The following is a 15858-nucleotide window of genomic DNA, read 5'->3' as shown; positions in this document are numbered from 1 at the left end:
GTCAGGAGCTGAGTGACCCTGGGGGATCCCAAACTGGGTGTCGCTGAGCAGGTTATTGCTGAGCAGGTGCTGCTCGATAGCCCTGTTGGTGAGCCCTTCCATCACTTTTCCGAGGATTGGGAAGAGATAGACGGGAGTGGAATTGCTGATTTGGATTTGTCCTGCTTTTTATGTGCAGGACATACCTGGATAATTTGGCAGATGGCCAGGTAGATCCCAGTGTTGTCACTGTCCTGGGAGAACTTGGCTCGAGGAAGGGCATGTTGTGGAGCAGCAGCGTTCAGGAGCAGTGCCAGAATCTTGGCAGGGCCCATAGCCTTTGTAGTGTCCAGTGTCTCTTGATGTGAGACGGAGTGAATGTAATTGTTTGAAGAATGGTGTGTGTGATGGTGGGGAGCACAGGAGGAGACTGAGGAAGATGATCCAGTGGGCACTTGCGTCTGAAGATTGTTGTAAATGCCTGAGCCTTATCTTTGAAACCGAGGGGTTGGACTCTTCCATGTTTGGGAAGGGGGAGTGACTCCTCTCCAAGAAGATGTGAAATTTGGGGGAGTGTGTGGGTGTGGGAAGGTTTGTTTGGGGAAAAAGGGAGACATATCAGGAGTGGATTTGAACCCACGCCCCTAGAAAGGGACCAGAATTCACAAGGCCAGATGCAGAGCAAAGACTAACACTCCTTAAGTCTGGCGCCTTAGACCACTCGGCCATCCTGACAAGATGGTGATTCCTGATCTCTTTCTCACTCTGCACAGTTAGTCACCTTGCCCTTGTGCAGACACAAAATGCAATTCCGCATTTCTGCAGCTCACTTGCATTCACACTCAGCAACAATCCCTCATATAGAGTCTCTCTCTCTCTCACACACACTCTCACACACACTCTCACACACACACACACTCTCTCCACACACATACACAAACTGTCTCTCTCTCACACACACACTCACACTCTCACACACACACAAATTCTCACTCCCTCTCTATCTCTCACGCACATTAACACATTCTCTCTCACATGAACAGACAAACACACACTCTCTCTATCATACACACTCTCAGTCTCTCACACACACACTCACACACACACACGCACACCCTTTCTCTCTTTCACACACACACTCTCTCACATGCGCACACAAACACACACTCTCTATCACACACACTCTCACTCTTTCTGTCTCACTCACACACAAACACACACTCTCTCACAAAAATAAGACTCTCTCTCACGCACAAACAAATTCTCTCTCTCTCTTTCACACACACCGACATCACTCACACACTCCACTCTCTCTCACACATACAAACACACTCTCTCACACACACAAAATCTCCCTCTCTCTCTCTCTCTCACGACACACACACAATCTCTCTCTCTCTCTCACACATACACTCACTCTCTCACATGCACACACACACTCTCTCTCACACACACACACTCAAACATACTCTCTCACACACATACAAATTCTCCCTCTCTCTGTCACACACATGCATGCTGACACACTCAATCTCACTCTCTCTCACACACACACACAACACCCCTCACACACACTCACACACACACACTCTCCCTCATATACACACACTTTCGCTCTCTCTCTCACACTCACAGTCTCTCCCTCACACACACACACTCTCTCTCTCACACACATTCTCTCTCACACACAAACACACTCTCACACACATACAAATTCTCCCTCTCTCTCTGTCACACACATACATGCTCACACAATCATACACACACACACTCTCTGTCTCTCGCAGACACAAACACCCACACACTCACTTTCTCAGACACACACACTCCACCCACACAAACACACACAACACACACACACACACACAGACATATACAACTCTCACACACACACATAAAGGCTTCCTCTCTCACGCGCTTACACACACTGTCTCTCACACACACATTCACACACTCACACAGACTTTCTCTCTCTCTCTCTCTCACTCACACAGACACAAACAAAATGAGGTCAGGAGCTGAGTGACCCTGGGGATCCCAAACTGGGTGTCGCTGAGCAGGTTATTGCTGAGCAGGTGCTGCTCGATAGCCCTGTTGGTGAGCCCTTCCATCACTTTTCCGAGGATTGGGAAGAGATAGACGGGAGTGGAATTTGCTGATTTGGATTTGTCCTGCTTTTTATGTGCAGGACATACCTGGATAATTTGGCAGATGGCCAGGTAGATCCCAGTGTTGTCACTGTCCTGGGAGAACTTGGCTCGAGGAAGGGCATGTTGTGGAGCAGCAGCGTTCAGGAGCAGTGCCAGAATCTTGGCAGGGCCCATAGCCTTTGCAGTGTCCAGTGTCTTTTGATGTGAGACGGAGTGAATGTAATTGTTTGAAGAATGGTGTGTGTGATGGTGGGGAGCACAGGAGGAGACTGAGGAAGATGATCCAGTGGGCACTTGCGTCTGAAGATTGTTGTAAATGCCTGAGCCTTATCTTTGAAACCGAGGGGTTGGACTCTTCCATGTTTGGGAAGGGGAGTGACTCCTCTCCAAGAAGATGTGAAATTTGGGGGAGTGTGTGGGTGTGGGAAGGTTTGTTTGGGGAAAAAGGGAGACATGTCAGGAGTGGGATTTGAACCCACGCCCCTAGAAAGGGACCAGAATTCACAAGGCCAGATGCAGAGCAAGGACTAACACTCCTTAAGTCTGGCGCCTTAGACCACTCGGCCATCCTGACAAGTTGCTGAGCCCTGTCTTCCCGATCTCTTTCTCACTCTGCACAGTTAGTCACCATGCCCTTGTGCAGACACAAAATGCAATTCCGCATTTCTGCAGCTCACTTGCATTCACAGTCAGCAACAATTCCTCATACACAGTCTGTCTCTCTCTCTCTCTCACACACTCTCTCTCACACCACCCACACACACACCCAATCTCTCTCACACACATACACAAATTGTCTCTCTCTTTCACACACACACTCACACTCTCAGTTTCTCTCACACACACAAATTCTCACTCCCTCTCTATCTCTCACACACATTAACACATTCTCTCTCTCTCACATGAACAGACAAACACACACTCTCTATCATACACACTCTCAGTCTCTCACACACACACTCACACACACACACGCACACCCTTTCTCTCTTTCACACACACACACTCTCACATGCGCACACAAACACACACTCTCTATCACACACACTCTCACTCTTTCTGTCTCACACTCACACACAAACACACTCTCTCACAAAAATAAGACTCTCTCTCACGCACAAACAAATTCTCTCTCTCTCTTTCACACACACACCGACATGCACTCACACTCACTCTCTCTCACACAGACAAACACCCTCTCTCACACACACAAAATCTCCCTCTCTCTCTCTCTCTCTCACACACACACACATTCTCTCTCTCTCTCTCACATACACTCACTCTCTCACATGCACACACACACTCTCTCTCACACACACACACTCAAACATACTCTCTCACACACATACAAATTCTCCCTCTCTCTGTCACACACATGCATGCTGACACACTCACTCTCTCTCCACACACACACACACCACCACACACACACTCACACACTCTCCCTCATATACACACACTTTCGCTCTCTCTCTCACACACACATTCTCTCCCTCAACACACACACACTCTCTCTCACACACACTCTCTCACACACAAACACACTCTCACACACATACAAATTCTCCCTCTCTCTCTGTCACACACATACATGCTCACACAATCATACACACACACACTCCTTCTCTCAGACACACACACACACACTCCCTTTCACAAACACACACACACACACACACACACACACACACACACACACAGACATATACAACTCTCACACACACACATAAAGGCTTCCTCTCTCACGCGCTTACACACACTGTCTCTCACTCTCACATTCACACACTCACACAGACTTTCTCTCTCTCTCTCTCTCTCTCACACAGGCACAAACAAAATGAGGTCAGGAGCTGAGTGACCCTGGGGGATCCCAAACTGGTGTCGCTGAGCAGGTTATTGCTGAGCAGGTGCTGCTCGATAGCCCTGTTGGTGAGCCCTTCCATCACTTTTCCGAGGATTGGGAAGAGATAGACGGGAGTGGAATTGGCTGATTTGGATTTGTCCTGCTTTTTATGTGCAGGACATACCTGGATAATTTGGCAGATGGCCAGGTAGATCCCAGTGTTGTCACTGTCCTGGGAGAACTTGGCTCGAGGAAGGGCATGTTGTGGAGCAGCAGCGTTCAGGAGCAGTGCCAGAATCTTGGCAGGGCCCATAGCCTTTGTAGTGTCCAGTGTCTTTTGATGTGAGACGGAGTGAATGTAATTGTTTGAAGAATGGTGTGCGTGATGGTGGGGAGCACAGGAGGAGACTGAGGAAGATGATCCAGTGGGCACTTGCGTCTGAAGATTGTTGTAAATGCCTGAGCCTTATCTTTGAAACCGAGGGGTTGGACTCTTCCATGTTTGGGAAGGGGGAGTGACTCCTCTCCAAGAAGATGTGAAATTTGGGGGGAGTGTGTGGGTGTGGGAAGGTTTGTTTGGGGAAAAAGGGAGAAATGTCAGGAGTGGGATTTGAACCCACGCCCCTAGAAAGGGACCAGAATTCACAAGGCCAGATGCAGAGCAAGGACTAACACTCCTTAAGTCTGGCGCCTTAGACCACGCGGCCATCCTGACAGGATGGTGATTCCCGATCTCTTTCTCACTCTGCACAGTTAGTCACCTTGCCCTTGTGCAGACACAAAATACAATTCCGCATTTCTGCAGCTCCCTTGCATTCACACTCAACAACAATCCCTCATATAGAGTCTGTCTCTCTCTCTCACACACACTCTCTCTCACACACACACACACACACACAATCTCTCTCACACACATACACAAATTGTCTCTCTCTTTCACACACACACTCACACTCTCAGTTTCTCTCACACACACAAATTCTCACTCCCTCTCTATCTCTCACGCACATTAACACATTCTCTCTCACATGAACAGACAAACACACACTCTCTATCATACACACTCTCAGTCTCTCACACACACACTCACACACACACGCACACCCTTTCTCTCTTTCACACACACACTCTCTCACATGCGCACACAAACACACACTCTCTATCACACACACTCTCACTCTTTCTGTCTCACTCACACACACAAACACACTCTCTCACAAAAATAAGACTCTCTCTCATGCACAAACAAATTCTCTCTCTCTCTTTCACACACACACCGACATGTACTCACACTCACTCTCTCTCACACAGACAAACACACTCTCTCACACACACAAAATCTCCCTCTCTCTCTCTCTCTCACACACACACACATTCTCTCTCTCTCTCACACATACACTCACTCTCTCACATGCACACACACACTCTCTCTCACACACACACACTCAAACATACTCTCTCACACACATACAAATTCTCCCTCTCTCTGTCACACACATGCATGCTGACACACTCACTCTCTCTCTCACTCACACACACACACACTCCCTCACACACACACACTCACACACTCTCCCTCATATACACACACTTTCTCTCTCTCTCTCACACACACACTCTCTCCCTCACACACACACACTCTCTCTCTCACACACATTCTCTCTCACACACAAACACACTCTCACACACATACAAATTCTCCCTCTCTCTCTGTCACACACATACATGCTCACACAATCATACACACACACACACTCTGTCTCTCGCAGACACAAACACCCACACACTCACTTTCTCAGACACACACACACCCACACAACACACACACACACACACACACACACACAAATACACTCTCACACACACACATAAAGGCTTCCTCTCTCACGCGCTTACACACACTGTCTCTCACTCTCACATTCACACACTCACACAGACTTTCTCTCTCTCTCTCTCTCTCTCTCACACAGGCACAAACAAAATGAGGTCAGGAGCTGAGTGACCCTGGGGATCCCAAACTGGGTGTCGCTGAGCAGGTTATTGCTGAGCAGGTGCTGCTCGATAGCCCTGTTGGTGAGCCCTTCCATCACTTTTCCGAGGATTGGGAAGAGATAGACGGGAGTGGAATTGGCTGATTTGGATTTGTCCTGCTTTTTATGTGCAGGACATACCTGGATAATTTGGCAGATGGCCAGGTAGATCCCAGTGTTGTCACTGTCCTGGGAGAACTTGGCTCGAGGAAGGGCATGTTGTGGAGCAGCAGCGTTCAGGAGCAGTGCCAGAATCTTGGCAGGGCCCATAGCCTTTGTAGTGTCCAGTGTCTCTTGATGTGAGACGGAGTGAATGTAATTGTTTGAAGAATGGTGTGTGATGGTGGGGAGCACAGGAGGAGACTGAGGAAGATGATCCAGTGGGCACTTGCGTCTGAAGATTGTTGTAAATGCCTGAGCCTTATCTTTGAAACCGAGGGGTTGGACTCTTCCATGTTTGGGAAGGGGAGTGACTCCTCTCCAAGAAGATGTGAAATTTGGGGGAGTGTGTGGGTGTGGGAAGGTTTGTTTGGGGAAAAAGGGAGAAATGTCAGGAGTGGGATTTGAACCCACGCCCCTAGAAAAGGACCAGAATTCACAAGGCCAGATGCAGAGCAAGGACTAACACTCCTTAAATCTGGCGCCTTAGACCACTCGGCCATCCTGACAGGATGGTGATTCCCGATCTCTTTCTCACTCTGCACAGTTAGTCACCTTGCCCTTGTGCAGACACAAAATACAATTCCGCATTTCTGCAGCTCCCTTGCATTCACACTCAACAACAATCCCTCATATAGACTCTGTCTCTCTCTCTCTCACACACTCTCTCTCTCACACACACACACACACACACAATCTCTCACACACATACACAAATTGTCTCTCTCTTTCACACACACACTCACACTCTCAGTTTCTCTCACACACACAAATTCTCACTCCCTCTCTATCTCTCACGCACATTAACACATTCTCTCTCACATGAACAGACAAACACACACTCTCTATCATACACACTCTCAGTCTCTCACACACACACTCACACACACACACGCACACCCTTTCTCTCTTTCACACACACACTCTCACATGCGCACACAAACACACACTCTCTATCACACACACTCTCACTCTTTCTGTCTCACTCACACACAAACACACTCGCTCACAAAAATAAGACTCTCTCTCACGCACAAACAAATTCTCTCTCTCTCACACACACACCGACATGCACTCACACTCACTCTCTCTCACACAGACAAACACACTCTCTCACACACACAAAATCTCCCTCTCTCTCTCTCTCTCTCACACACACACACACATTCTCTCTCTCTCTCACACATACACTCACTCTCTCACATGCACACACACACTCTCTCTCACACACACACTCAAACATACTCTCTCACACACATACAAATTCTCCCTCTCTCTGTCACACACATGCACGCTGACACACTCACTCTCTCTCTCAACACACACACACACTCCTCCACACACACACACTCACACACTCTCCCTCATATACACACACTTTCGCTCTCTCTCTCACACACACACGTCTCTCCCTCACACACACACACTCTCTCTCTCACACACATTCTCTCTCACACACAAACACACTCTCACACACATACAAATTCTCCCTCTCTCTCTGTCACACACATACATGCTCACACAATCATACACACACACACTCTCTGTCTCTCGCAGACACAAACACCCACACACTCACTTTCTCAGACACACACACTCCACCCACACAAACACACACACACACACACACACACACAGACATATACAACTCTCACACACACACATAAAGGCTTCCTCTCTCACGCGCTTACACACACTGTCTCTCACTCTCACATTCACACACTCACACAGACTTTCTCTCTCTCACACAGGCACAAACAAAATGAGGTCAGGAGCTGAGTGACCCTGGGGATCCCAAACTGGGTGTCGCTGAGCAGGTTATTGCTGAGCAGGTGCTGCTCGATAGCCCTGTTGGTGAGCCCTTCCATCACTTTTCCGAGGATTGGGAAGAGATAGACGGGAGTGGAATTGCTGATTTGGATTTGTCCTGCTTTTTATGTGCAGGACATACCTGGATAATTTGGCAGATGGCCAGGTAGATCCCAGTGTTGTCACTGTCCTGGGAGAACTTGGCTCGAGGAAGGGCATGTTGTGGAGCAGCAGCGTTCAGGAGCAGTGCCAGAATCTTGGCAGGGCCCATAGCCTTTGTAGTGTCCAGTGTCTTTGATGTGAGACGGAGTGAATGTAATTGTTTGAAGAATGGTGTGTGTGATGGTGGGGAGCACAGGAGGAGACTGAGGAAGATGATCTAGTGGCACTTGCGTCTGAAGATTGTTGTAAATGCCTGAGCCTTATCTTTGAAACCGAGGGGTTGGACTCTTCCATGTTTGGGAAGGGGAGTGACTCCTCTCCAAGAAGATGTGAAATTTGGGGGAGTGTGTGGGTGTGGGAAGGTTTGTTTGGGGAAAAAGGGAGACATGTCAGGAGTGGGATTTGAACCCACGCCCCTAGAAAGGGACCAGAATTCACAAGGCCAGATGCAGAGCAAGGACTAACACTCCTTAAGTCTGGCGCCTTAGACCACTCGGCCATCCTGACAGGATGGTGACTTCTGATCTCTTTCTCACTCTGCACAGTTAGTCACCTTGCCCTTGTGCAGACACAAAATACAATTCCGCATTTCTGCAGCTCCCTTGCATTCACACTCAACAACAATCCCTCATATAGAGTCTGTCTCTCTCTCTCTCACACACACTCTCTCACACACACACACACACACACACACAATCTCTCTCACACACATACACAAATTGTCTCTCTCTCACACACACACACTCACACTCTCAGTTTCTCTCACACACACAAATTCTCACTCCCTCGCTATCTCTCACGCACATTAACACATTCTCTCTCACATGAACAGACAAACACACACTCTCTATCATACACACTCTCAGTCTCTCACACACACACTCACACACACACACGCACACCCTTTCTCTCTTTCACACACACACACTCTCTCACATGCGCACACAAACACACACTCTCTATCACACACACTCTCACTCTTTCTGTCTCACTCACACACAAACACACTCTCTCACAAAAATAAGACTCTCTCTCACGCACAAACAAATTCTCTCTCTCTCTTTCACACACACACCGACATGCACTCACACTCACTCTCTCTCACACAGACAAACACACTCTCTCACACACAAAATCTCCCTCTCTCTCTCTCTCTCTCACACACACACACATTCTCTCTCTCTCTCACTCACACATACACTCACTCTCTCACATGCACACACACACTCTCTCTCACACACACACACTCAAACATACTCTCTCACACACATACAAATTCTCCCTCTCTCTGTCACACACATGCATGCTGACACACTCACTCTCTCTCTCACACACACACACACTCCCTCACACACACACACTCACACACTCTCCCTCACATACACACACTTTCGCTCACTCTCTCACACACACACAGTCTCTCCCTCACACACACACACTCTCTCTCTCACACACATTCTCTCTCACACACAAACACACTCTCACACACATACAAATTCTCCCTCTCTCTCTGTCACACACATACATGCTCACACAATCATACACACACACACTCTCTGTCTCTCGCAGACACAAACACCCACACACTCACTTTCTCAGACACACACACACACCACACACACACACACACACACACAGACATATACAACTCTCACACACACACATAAAGGCTTCCTCTCTCACGCGCTTACACACACTGTCTCTCACTCTCACATTCACACACTCACACAGACTTTCTCTCTCTCTCTCTCTCTCTCTCTCACACAGGCACAAACAAAATGAGGTCAGGAGCTGAGTGACCCTGGGGATCCCAAACTGGGTGTCGCTGAGCAGGTTATTGCTGAGCAGGTGCTGCTCGATAGCCCTGTTGGTGAGCCCTTCCATCACTTTTCCGAGGATTGGGAAGAGATAGACGGGAGTGGAATTTGCTGAGTTGGATTTGTCCTGCTTTTTATGTGCAGGAAATACCTGGATAATTTGGCAGATGGCCAGGTAGATCCCAGTGTTGTCACTGTCCTGGGAGAACTTGGCTCGAGGAAGGGCATGTTGTGGAGCAGCAGCGTTCAGGAGCAGTGCCAGAATCTTGGCAGGGCCCATAGCCTTTGTAGTGTCCAGTGTCTCTTGATGTGAGACGGAGTGAATGTAATTGTTTGAAGAATGGTGTGTGTGATGGTGGGGAGCACAGGAGGAGACTGAGGAAGATGATCCAGTGGGCACTTGCGTCTGAAGATTGTTGTAAATGCCTGAGCCTTATCTTTGAAACCGAGGGGTTGGACTCTTCAATGTTTAGGAAGGAGGAGTGATTCCTCTCCAAGAAGATGTGAAATTTGGGGGGAGTGTGTGGGTGTGGGAAGGTTTGTTTGGGGAAAAAGGGAGAAATGTCAGGAGTGGGATTTGAACCCACGCCCCTAGAAAGGGACCAGAATTCACAAGGCCAGATGCAGAGCAAGAACTAACACTTCTGAAGTCTGGCGCCTTAGACCACGCGGCCATCCTGACAGGATGGTGATGGCGGCTCTCTTTCTCACTCTGCACAGTTAGTCACCTTGCCCTTGTGCAGACACAAAATACAATTCCGCATTTCTGCAGCTCCCTTGCATTCACACTCAACAACGATCCCTCATATAGAGTCTGTCTCTCTCTCACACACACTCTCTCACACTCACACACACACACACACAATCTCTCTCACACACATACACAAATTGTCTCTCTCTTTCACACTCACACTCACACTCTCAGTTTCTCTCACACACACAAATTCTCACTCCCTCTCTATCTCTCACGCACATTAACTCATTCTCTCTCACATGAACAGACAAACACACACTCTCTATCATACACACTCTCAGTCTCTCACACACACACTCACACACACACACACGCACACCCTTCTCTCTTTCACACACACACTCTCTCACAGGCGCACACAAACACACACACTCTATCACACACACTCTCACTCTTTCTGTCTCACTCACACACAAACACACTCTCTCACAAAAATAAGACTCTCTCTCACGCACAAACAAATTCTCTCTCTCTCTTTCACACACACACCGACATGCACTCACACTCACTCTCTCTCACACAGACAAACACACTCTCTCACACACACAAAATCTCCCTCTCTCTCTCTCTCTCTCACACACACACACATTCTCTCTCTCTCTCACACATACACTCACTCTCTCACATGCACACACACACTCTCTCTCACACACACACACTCAAACATACTCTCTCACACACATACAAATTCTCCCTCTCTCTGTCACACACATGCATGCTGACACACTCACTCTCTCTCTCACACACACCACACACTCCCTCACACACACACTCACACACTCTCCCTCATATACACACACTTTCGCTCTCTCTCTCTCACACACAGTCTCTCCCTCACACACACACACTCTCTCTCTCACACACATTCTCTCTCACACACAAACACACTCTCACCACATACAAATTCTCCCTCTCTCTCTGTCACACACATACATGCTCACACAATCATACACACACACACTCTCTGTCTCTCGCAGACACAAACACCCACACACTCACATGCACACACACACTCCACCACACACACACACACACACACACACCCCACACACACACAACTCTCACACACACACATAATGGCTTCCTCTCTCACGCGCTTACACACACTGTCTCTCACTCTCACATTCACACACTCACACAGACTTTCTCTCTCTCTCTCTCTCTCTCTCACACAGGCACAAACAAAATGAGGTCAGGAGCTGAGTGACCCTGGGGGATCCCAAACTGGGTGTCGCTGAACAGGTTATTGCTGAGCAGGTGCTGCTCGATAGCCCTGTTGGTGAGCCCTTCCATCACTTTTCCGAGGATTGGGAAGAGATAGACGGGAGTGGAATTTGCTGAGTTGGATTTGTCCTGCTTTTTATGTGCAGGAATACCTGGATAATTTGGCAGATGGCCAGGTAGATCCCAGTGTTGTCACTGTCCTGGGAGAACTTGGCTCGAGGAAGGGCATGTTGTGGAGCAGCAGCGTTCAGGAGCAGTGCCAGAATCTTGGCAGGGCCCATAGCCTTTGCAGTGTCCAGTGTCTTTTGATGTGAGACGGAGTGAATGTAATTGTTTGAAGAATGGTGTGTGTGATGGTGGGGAGCACAGGAGGAGACTGAGGAAGATGATCCAGTGGGCACTTGCGTCTGAAGATTGTTGTAAATGCCTGAGCCTTATCTTTGAAACCGAGGGGTTGGACTCTTCCATGTTTGGGAAGGGGAGTGACTCCTCTCCAAGAAGATGTGAAATTTGGGGGAGTGTGTGGGTGTGGGAAGGTTTGTTTGGGGAAAAAGGGAGACATGTCAGGAGTGGGATTTGAACCCACGCCCCTAGAAAGGGACCAGAATTCACAAGGCCAGATGCAGAGCAAGGACTAACACTCCTTAAGTCTGGCGCCTTAGACCACTCGGCCATCCTGACAGGATGGTGATGCCCACTCTCTTTCTCACTCTGCACAGTTAGTCACCTTGCCCTTGTGCAGACACAAAATACAATTCCGCATTTCTGCAGCTCCCTTGCATTCACACTCAACAACAATCCCTCATATAGAGTCTGTCTCTCTCTCTCACACACACTCTCTCTCTCACACACACACACCACACACACACAATCTCTCTCACACACATACACAAATTGTCTCTCTCTTCACACACACACTCACACTCTCAGTTTCTCTCACACACACAAATTCTCACTCCCTCTCTATCTCTCACGCACATTAACACATTCTCTCTCACATGAACAGACAAACACACACACTCTATCATACACACTCTCAGTCTCTCACACACACACTCACACACACACACGCACACCCTTTCTCTCTTTCACACACACACACTCTCACATGCGCACACAAACACACACTCTCTATCACACACACTCTCACTCTTTCTGTCTCACTCACACACAAACACACTCTCTCACAAAAATAAGACTCTCTCTCACGCACAAACAAATTCTCTCTCTCTCTTTCACACACACACCGACATGCACTCACACTCACTCTCTCTCACACAGACAAACACACTCTCTCACACACACAAAATCTCCCTCTCTCTCTCTCTCACACACACAACACATTCTCTCTCTCTCTCACACATACACTCACTCTCTCACATGCACACACACACTCTCTCACACACACACACACTCAAACATACTCTCTCACACACATACAAATTCTCCCTCTCTCTGTCACACACATGCATGCTGACACACTCACTCTCTCTCTCTCACACACACACACACACTCCCTCCCACTCACACACACTCACTCTCTCACACACACACTTTCGCTCTCTCTCTCACACACACGTCTCTCTCACACACTCACACTCTCTCTCTCACACACTCTCACACACCCACAAACACACTCTCACACACAGACAAATTCTCCCACTCTCTCTGTCTCACACACACACACACACCAAATACACACACACACTCTCTCTCACACACACAAACAAACACACACTCACAAACTCAGACACACACACACACACACACCACACACACACACACACAAACTCTCTCACACACCCACACACAGTCACTCACACCCACACACTCTCTCTCACTCTCACACACACACTCACCAACACTTTCTCTCTCACTCTCTCACTCACAGACACAAACAAAATGAGGTCAGGAGCTGAGTGACCCTGGGGGATCCCAAACTGGGTGTCGCTGAGCAGGTTATTGCTGAGCAGGTGCTGCTCGATAGCCCTGTTGGTGAGCCCTTCCATCACTTTTCCGAGGATTGGGAAGAGATAGACGGGAGTGGAATTGCTGATTTGGATTTGTCCTGCTTTTTATGTGCAGGACATACCTGGATAATTTGGCAGATGGCCAGGTAGATCCCAGTGTTGTCACTGTCCTGGGAGAACTTGGCTCGAGGAAGGGCATGTTGTGGAGCAGCAGCGTTCAGGAGCAGTGCCAGAATCTTGGCAGGGCCCATAGCCTTTGTAGTGTCCAGTGTCTTTGATGTGAGACGGAGTGAATGTAATTGTTTGAAGAATGGTGTGTGTGATGGTGGGGAGCACAGGAGGAGACTGAGGAAGATGATCCAGTGGGCACTTGCGTCTGAAGATTGTTGTAAATGCCTGAGCCTTATCTTTGAAACCGAGGGGTTGGACTCTTCCATGTTTGGGAAGGGGAGTGACTCCTCTCCAAGAAGATGTGAAATTTGGGGGGAGTGTGTGGGTGTGGGAAGGTTTGTTTGGGGAAAAAGGGAGAAATGTCAGGAGTGGGATTTGAACCCACGCCCCTAGAAAGGGACCAGAATTCACAAGGCCAGATGCAGAGCAAGGACTAACACTCCTTAAGTCTGGCGCCTTAGACCACTCGGCCATCCTGACAGGATGGTGATGCCCGATCTCTTTCTCACTCTGCACAGTTAGTCACCTTGCCCTTGTGCAGACACAAAATACAATTCCGCATTTCTGCAGCTCCCTTGCATTCACACTCAACAACAATCCCTCATATAGACTCTGTCTCTCTCTCTCTCACACACTCTCTCTCACACACACACACACAAACACACACAATCTCTCTCACACACATACACAAATTCTCTCTCTCTTTCACACACACACTCACACTCTCAGTTTCTCTCACACACACAAATTCTCACTCCCTCTCTATCTCTCACGCACATTAACACATTCTCTCTCACATGAACAGACAAACACACACTCTCTATCATACACACTCTCAGTCTCTCACACACACACTCACACACACACACTCTCTCTCTTTCACACACACACTCTCTCACATGCGCACACAAACACACACTCTCTATCACACACACTCTCACTCTTTCTGTCTCACTCACACACAAACACACTCTCTCACAAAAATAAGACTCTCTCTCACGCACAAACAAATTCTCTCTCTCTCTTTCACACACACACCGACATGCACTCACACTCACTCTCTCTCACACAGACAAACACACTCTCTCACACACACAAAATCTCCCTCTCTCTCTCTCTCTCTCGCACACACACACACATTCTCTCTCTCTCTCACACATACACTCACTCTCTCACATGCACACACACACTCTCTCTCACACACACACACTCAAACATACTCTCTCACACACATACAAATTCTCCCTCTCTCTGTCACACACATGCATGCTGACACACTCACTCTCTCTCTCACACACACACACACACCCTCACACACACACACTCACACACTCTCCCTCATATACACACACTTTCGCTCTCTCTCTCACACACACACATTCTCTCCCTCACACACACACACTCTCTCTCTCACACACATTCTCTCTCACACACAAACACACTCTCACACACATACAAATTCTCCCTCTCTCTCTGTCACACACATACATGCTCACACAATCATACACTCACACACTCTCTGTCTCTCTCAGACACAAACACCCACACACTCACTTTCTCAGACACACACACACACACAACATCACACACACACACACATATACACTCTCACACACCCACACATAAAGGCTTCCTCTCTCACGCGCTTACACACACTGTCACTCACTCTCACATTCACACACTCACACAGACTTTCTCTCTCTCTCTCTCTCACTCACACAGGCACAAACAAAATGAGGTCAGGAGCTGAGTGACCCTGGGGGATCCCAAACTGGGTGTCGCTGAGCAGG

General features: G+C 48.3%; 6 non-coding genes across 6 annotated transcripts; all 6 read right to left on the bottom strand.

Moving 5' to 3' along the window:
- Positions 1-2583: 2583 nt before the first annotated feature.
- Positions 2584-2703, bottom strand: trnal-uaa (transfer RNA leucine (anticodon UAA)). The gene is made up of 2 exons: positions 2666-2703; positions 2584-2629 (listed from the first exon to the last, which is right to left on the bottom strand). It is a non-coding gene; the product is annotated as a tRNA-Leu (tRNA).
- Positions 2704-4567: 1864 nt separating this feature from the next.
- trnal-uaa (transfer RNA leucine (anticodon UAA)) lies at positions 4568-4687 on the bottom strand. Its single transcript has 2 exons — positions 4650-4687; positions 4568-4613 (listed from the first exon to the last, which is right to left on the bottom strand). It is a non-coding gene; the product is annotated as a tRNA-Leu (tRNA).
- Positions 4688-6550: 1863 nt separating this feature from the next.
- trnal-uaa (transfer RNA leucine (anticodon UAA)) lies at positions 6551-6670 on the bottom strand. Its single transcript has 2 exons — positions 6633-6670; positions 6551-6596 (listed from the first exon to the last, which is right to left on the bottom strand). It is a non-coding gene; the product is annotated as a tRNA-Leu (tRNA).
- Positions 6671-8519: 1849 nt separating this feature from the next.
- On the bottom strand, positions 8520-8639 carry trnal-uaa (transfer RNA leucine (anticodon UAA)). Its single transcript has 2 exons — positions 8602-8639; positions 8520-8565 (listed from the first exon to the last, which is right to left on the bottom strand). It is a non-coding gene; the product is annotated as a tRNA-Leu (tRNA).
- Positions 8640-12488: 3849 nt separating this feature from the next.
- Positions 12489-12608, bottom strand: trnal-uaa (transfer RNA leucine (anticodon UAA)). The gene is made up of 2 exons: positions 12571-12608; positions 12489-12534 (listed from the first exon to the last, which is right to left on the bottom strand). It is a non-coding gene; the product is annotated as a tRNA-Leu (tRNA).
- A 1820-nt stretch (positions 12609-14428) lies between these two features.
- Positions 14429-14548, bottom strand: trnal-uaa (transfer RNA leucine (anticodon UAA)). The gene is made up of 2 exons: positions 14511-14548; positions 14429-14474 (listed from the first exon to the last, which is right to left on the bottom strand). It is a non-coding gene; the product is annotated as a tRNA-Leu (tRNA).
- Between the last annotated feature and the right edge of the window lie 1310 nt (positions 14549-15858).

The sequence above is a fragment of the Hemiscyllium ocellatum genome, unplaced genomic scaffold (assembly GCF_020745735.1).
Source record: "Hemiscyllium ocellatum isolate sHemOce1 unplaced genomic scaffold, sHemOce1.pat.X.cur. scaffold_857_pat_ctg1, whole genome shotgun sequence".
NCBI lineage: Eukaryota > Metazoa > Chordata > Chondrichthyes > Orectolobiformes > Hemiscylliidae > Hemiscyllium > Hemiscyllium ocellatum.
Note: the sequence above shows the minus strand (reverse complement) of the source record. Positions and strands in the feature narration are given on the sequence as shown.